This window comes from Myotis lucifugus, unplaced genomic scaffold (genome assembly GCF_000147115.1).
Source record: "Myotis lucifugus unplaced genomic scaffold, Myoluc2.0 scaffold_15, whole genome shotgun sequence".
NCBI classification, from domain to species: Eukaryota; Metazoa; Chordata; class Mammalia; order Chiroptera; family Vespertilionidae; genus Myotis; species Myotis lucifugus.
In genome coordinates this window covers 10,362,684-10,369,189 of record NW_005871063.1, presented here as the reverse complement: position 1 = coordinate 10,369,189, position 6,506 = coordinate 10,362,684, and the positions used below count along the sequence as shown (strand labels likewise).

General features: G+C 43.5%; 1 pseudogene; it reads left to right on the top strand.

The window, feature by feature from the left end:
• Positions 1-376: 376 nt before the first annotated feature.
• LOC111825163 lies at positions 377-5,162 on the top strand (annotated as a pseudogene).
• The last annotated feature ends 1,344 nt before the right edge of the window (positions 5,163-6,506 follow it).

Genomic DNA, 6,506 nt, shown 5'->3' with positions numbered 1-6,506 from the left:
TGTGCCCAACATGGAAGGGGAAAGAGCACAGAGCAGGGCATGTGGGAAGTTTCATAAGAAGATTATAGTGCTTCTCACATACCTTTTGAGGGAATTTCAACACGTGGCCACAGACAATCGCAAGGAAGGCTGAAAAATGTAATGCAGCTGAATCATAATATGCCCAGTTACTACAAAGGAAGGGAGAAGGGATTTTGGGGACAAATGCGTCTCTGAAACAATTACATAATTATCTTCCCACAGTCCCGTTTATTGGTGATGTGTTCTCTCTCCTCTCTCTCCTCTCTCTCTCTCTCTTCTCTCTCATTCCTATTGATGTTGCTTTCAGTCAGGTACTTTAATTTTTGGTATTATATAAAGGATTGTATGATGGAAGATGCGGTAAGAGGGTAATTCAAGAAAGAGTAAACAGTTAAGTTTTAGATACTACTAAATCACTGAAATGAGTGCTAAAATTGTCCCCTAGATTTGGCAAAATGGAGGCCATTTTGTTAGAAAGGATCGTTCCATAAAATAATGGTACATAAGTTGTGTTGGCATAGAGTATATTAGTAAGTGCACACGAGGTGAGAGAATGAAGAGAGCAAAATATAGTTTCTAAGAAAGATTGATTGTGGCATGGTGAAAAGATAAGGCCCTAAGTGAAGGATAACATGGGATAAAGTCCTAGGCACGATTACATGTTGATGAAAAAGATCTAGCTGAGAAGGTGTGGTTGAATTTTCAGGAATATGAAGTGGGTGGTGTTCCTGAGAAAGTATCATGGGGTCCAATCACACAGACTGGAGGAGCGACCATGGATAGGAAATGAAAAAAACTGCCTCTAATGTAACAGCAAAGATAGTACCATATAGGAAAACAGGGGGAAATTGAAGTAACCAATGGGAAAACTGAGAGAGGATGTTTCTAGAGTAACACAGATGGATTGCTGAGCAGTATTGAAGACCTATTTGAAGTCACTTTGCATAAATTTACATAAAATCATTGCAATAGCATGTTGATGTTACATGGGGTCGCTATCTTAATTTGGATGCTAATAAGTCCTAAGAGTTACATTTATTAGTGTTTCTCTTAATTGTTTTAATATTGGCAAAGAATAGGAAAACTCTGAGATTTGATTTTTGCCTAACCCTGCTTAATTAACCTGTGTTAGAAATTCCCTGTCAGTAGGTCTATAACAAATATAGAACTTGGTGAAATTCAGTTACTCTCTCAAGGCTTCAAAAAGAACATTCATACGGGGGGTTTAAAAAAGTTGACATCATTTGTCTGTATTTCATTGGAATTTTAGAAAATTCTGAAAAAAAAACTCTTGAAGCGAATGAATGCCTCATGTTTATAAAAAAAGTCGTTAAGAAAATTGAGTGCATAAATTAACATTCAGTTTATGTGCCAAGGGGTGAAAAAAAAAGTAGGCATTTCTACATCACTAACCATTATTTTTTAATGAGATCTCTAGGTGCCTATAAATTGTGAAGTGACCTGGTGTTTATCCAATGCTGTGCATTCACCCTTATCATCTGGCTGCTTTGCCATGAGTATTGTACCCACCTTGCTAAACCCAGCCAAGTCGCTCTGAAAAGTTACCTTCCCTGTCAGGCTCTCACACCCAGGCTACTATGCACCAACCTAAAGGCTCAAGTACTAGAGAACTAGGTATAACCCCTATGCTAATTATTCAAATTAACTAATCCTCAGAAAGCTGCAAAACTTAACTAACCCACACTGCTGGCCATAACTACCCTACATGGCTGCCCCCTACAGCTAAGCTAGTTTGTTCTTACCCACTGGTTCCTGGGTGCAATTTCCTGTGTGCGCTTCCTATCCCCCATCTCTCTGTCATAGCTGTAAGCAACAGAAAATTCAACCTTTCATCTTCATGAATGCGTGTTGCATTCTACCCTCAAAAAAATTCTCAAAGTCTTATAAAACAACTAGAGGTCCGGTGCATGGATTCATGCACCAGTGGGGTCCCTCAGCCTAGCCTGCGGGGATCAGGCTGAAACCGGCTCTCCGACATCTCCCAAGGGGCCCCAGATTATGAGAGTGCACAGGCCAGGCCAAGGGACCCAACTGGTGCATGATTGGGGCCAGGGAGGGACAGCGGGAGGGCTCCAGGGTGTGTCCGGCCCATCTTGCCCAGTCCCGATCGGCCGGAACCCAGCAGCAAACTAACCTACCGGTCTGAGCGTCTGCCCCCTGGTGGTCAGTGCGTGTCATAGCAACTGTTCAAATGGTCAGGTACTTAGCATATTAGGCTTTTATATATATAGAAGATTGGTGCTGTGACCATAACTACTGACTCTTGGATAACTTCTTGGGAGACTGCTCTTGGTTTACTAATTGGTTCCAGACCACTGCGAGGGTGGTTTGGGAAGGAAACTTGAGCTGGTGCTTTAGTCTTGCAGCCTGCTGCTGTATCTGCTTGTGGTTGCTACGTTTCTCAGAATATTCTAAACAAACAGTGCAAAGTGGCCCAAATCGGGGGGCCAGATACCAGGCCAGGTGGAATGGTAGGCCGCCTGAGCTGTGTTTCCTGAGTCAAGGGTTCCGGTGTGCTTCCTGTTCTGGGGCTTGTCACTTCTTGGACGTTGGCATTTCTTTAATATTATTTGGGACAGAACTCTAGTTTATGTATGTGTGTCAGGAGACTGCTGTGCGGGAAGTTGCTTGGGCTCTGATGGGATACCAGCTACCTGTCTTTGCTGCATACCTGTTGCTGTTGCCAAGGAACTTTATATTCCCTAGGCCCTCAGGAACTTCATGGGTGTGTGTACCCTTGGAGATCACATACCTAATGTATAATCCAAAGGGAGCCTCTGGGGCAAGGAAACGAATATCTCATCCCAGAAACCCCCTTCAGAACACCTGCCAGTTACTCAATTACTTAAATAATGCTAGCTCCCTAGCCAGTGCGCTTGAGCCTTAGGAAGTGCCCCAACATAACGTGAAGATATTGATACTTCTGACAATGGGCTCACTGCACTGGGCCAAGGAGAGCCTGCTATAGCTCTCAGGTGCAAACCCCAACCCTTTAGAGGTGACCTGGAATCCGGTAGAACGGGCTGCGTGCCAGGCAGGCTACCGGGCCCCTTTTACCCTCCTTTCCTGTAACCACCTAGAAGGTTTGCAAGGAGTTACAGACAAAGACAGAAACTAAAATCTAGCTTTAGGTGGCTGAAGCCCAAAACCAGTAGGGATTGGGGGGGGGGGGTAATGTGAGGAAAGGGAAAAATAACTAGATATGGGGTAGAAAATTAAAGATAAATTATGTATTATATATTTTTAAAAGGTTTCTAATTTAATCCAGTTGAAAATCCAAATGTACTAAAATAATTTTTATAACAAACGTAATTTTTATAGCAAAAAGATTAAAAGGGTGCTCATTGCCTTTTGTGTCTCTACCCTGCCCCTCCAACCTGCAGCCCACCTCAGGCCTGCCGCATTATTGGCATTATTGCCTGTGTCCATGGATTATGCATATATGCACATAAATTCTTTGGCTAATCTCCCTGCCCTATCTTAGCGGAGTTGACCTTTCTCCATTAGCACAGATATGTGACATTACAGTGATGGCATCCTCCTCCCAGGACTTTTGTTTAACACACCTTTAGGGGATTAAAGTCTAAATTCTTTTAAGTCTTTTTGCATTCAGGAGGCAACGTATTTCTCATTTCCAGATTCAACTTAACCTCCCTGTTGCTGCTACTTAAAAGTGGTGTGGCTCATTGGGTGAGCATCAACCTATGAACCAGGAGGTCATGATTCAATTCCCAGTCAGGGCACATGCCCGGGTTGCAGGCTCAATCCCCAGTGAGGGAGCATATAATCAGAGCCCAGTTCATCAATGTTTCTATCTCTCTATCCCTCTCCTTTCCTCTTTCTCTAAAAAAAAATCAATCAGAAAGCATATCTATTTTTAAAAACCCCACCTTACATGAAGTCCCCTCCAACAAAAGGCTCTAAAATCTATCCAAATTGAAATGGGCAGAAAGTACACCTGGATCGTGCATGAGGGTAATCCAGAATGGTTTGCAATGGCAGAACCGTGGTTGCTTATACCCGGTCACCACAAGTGGCCCTTACCATACTGCAGCGCCAATTACAACAAGGCCTGGAAGGCTGATATGCACCTGTACAAGCACATGGAGGAGAGATCATTTGTTTGTCATGGAGAAGAGTGTGACAAAGTCTTCTTTATCAGAGAGTACTACTACTACCTGAGAAACCACCTCCTGATCCACACTAGAAAATGACGTTCGATTGTGCAGCTAGTGGCTGTGATTACAAATTCAACTCAAAGCCCAGGCCAGTGTGGCTTAGTTGGTTGGGTGGCATCCCATGCACCAAAAGGTTACCAGTTGGATTCCCCGTCAGGGCACATGCCTGGTTTGTGCGCTTGATCTTCCATGGGGGGTGTACAGGAAGCAGCTGATCAATGTTTTGCTCTCACATCCATGTTTCTCCCTCTCCCTTCCTCTTTCTCTAAAAATCCATTTAAAATCCTTTTAAAAAACTCAGCACAAAACCAAACTTAAAGAAACACTTTGAATGAAAACATGATAGTGAACACAATATGGATGCAGTTTTGAAGGTTGTAAGAGGACCTTGGAAAACATCAGCAGCTGAAAATCCATCAGTGCCAGCAAAAAGAAAATGAATTACAGTGAAACCTGGAATGATGGGGAAGACACTTTACTTCACCCAGCAGTCTGAAAGTTCTAGGAGGGTCCATGAGGGCTGTCTGTATCAAAAGAGATGTTCCCTGGTAGCAAAAGCTTGTGAGAAAATCCCATAAAAAGGAAATATGTGAAGTATCCTGGGAAACATTCAAAGGCAAAAATGAAAGGAAGCAATATATGAAAACTCTTGCCCCCGAAAGAGGTATGTGTCAATGTTCAAGAGAAGACTGATAAGCTACACAAATGTGCTTAGTTTTCAGAGCCATATTCTCTCTTTTCAGGAGGAAAATCACCCATTTATATGTAAACGTGCTGGCTGTGGCAAAGGTTTGCAATGAAAGCTGTCATGAGTCATGTGGTTCTTTGTGATCCCGACAGGAAGAAAATAAAACCATCTCATGAAAAAAAAAATAGAGTTTGTCCTCTCATCTTAGCAGATACATTCCTTCTAAAAGGAAATACCAACTTCTCTTTGCCTAAAAACAGTTACTGAATGCTAGTCATCTCAACAGTTGCAATATTTACTCTCAACTGACTGTCAGGTTGTACTGTTTAAAGGACTACAGAATGACAAGCTCAGTTATTTTCTCTCAGAAGCACATTTCTCTTTATTATAATCACTGATTTAAGGGGGAAGAAATTGACAGGCATTCCCATTTCCACAGAGACTCCTCACTGTATAGGCTTTATAGCCTCGTCCATGCCTCCGGGAGCCTCTGGACACCTAAGACGGCCTTACATTGCCCGTGGGTTTCTGATGTTAGGAACTGGCCTTGGATCTGGGTTGCACACCATCAGAGCAAAAATTACTGGCCCGGGCCTTGCCTATGAATAGTAGCTCTCACAGGCCCCTGGGCCCATGGCCCCCTATACCTCGTTGCCCATTAGGCCTTGGCTCATACTAGTAAATGCAGTGCCCCCAAGCTCAGCACCTCTACTGAGACCTTTCTTTATATTTTATTGATTTTTTTACAGAGAGGAAGAGAGAGGGATAGAGAGTTAGAAACATCGATGAGAGAGAAACATCGATTAGCTGCCTCCTGCACACTCCCTACTGGGGATGTGCCTGCAACCAAGGTACATGCCCTTGACTGAAATCAAACTGGGACCTTTCAGTCCGCAGGCTGATGTTCTATCCATTGAGCCAAACCGGTTAGGTACTGAGACCTTTCTGATACAAGATGGAGCCAAACCTGGGTCATCTGGCCTATTTCACCCAGAGAATAGTATGGCCTCTCTTGTCTTAGTCTTTTGCCAGATGCCAAATGCTGGGTAAGTTTGCCCTTCTCCCAGACACCCTAGCTATCTGGGGAGTCCCTTGGAATCAACTGAATGAACAAGCAGTAGAAAATGGTTGACTGCATGAATGGCATTGCTGCCATCCTAAGCGATGGAGCTCAGTGGAGTGGTGCTGCTCTCTATCCTCTCACTGGCATGTCCCTATAAAGGACAGGGCCCAAGTGGCAGGAGATCTTCAGACAGTCATCTTAGCACTAGATGCCTCAGGCTGCAAGTTACCCCCATGTATACATTTTTTACAAATTCTTGAGTCAATGCCTAAGAGTTGTCCTCTCTATTCAGGGTAATGAACTCTGTGAACCTCTTATCTCACAGATACCTAAAATATTAACCAAGGTCTACATATACTAAGGCCATCATATAAGGCCTCATCAGGGCACTGCTTGTCCCTTTGAAGTTCCAGACCTTAGTAACAGTAACCTAGACACACATTTCACTTAGAATACCCAATGCTAGGCTCTTGGAAATAGCACTCATGAGGGCATTAAGGCTGTCTCTAAATGAGGCTGTACAATCCGTCACGGA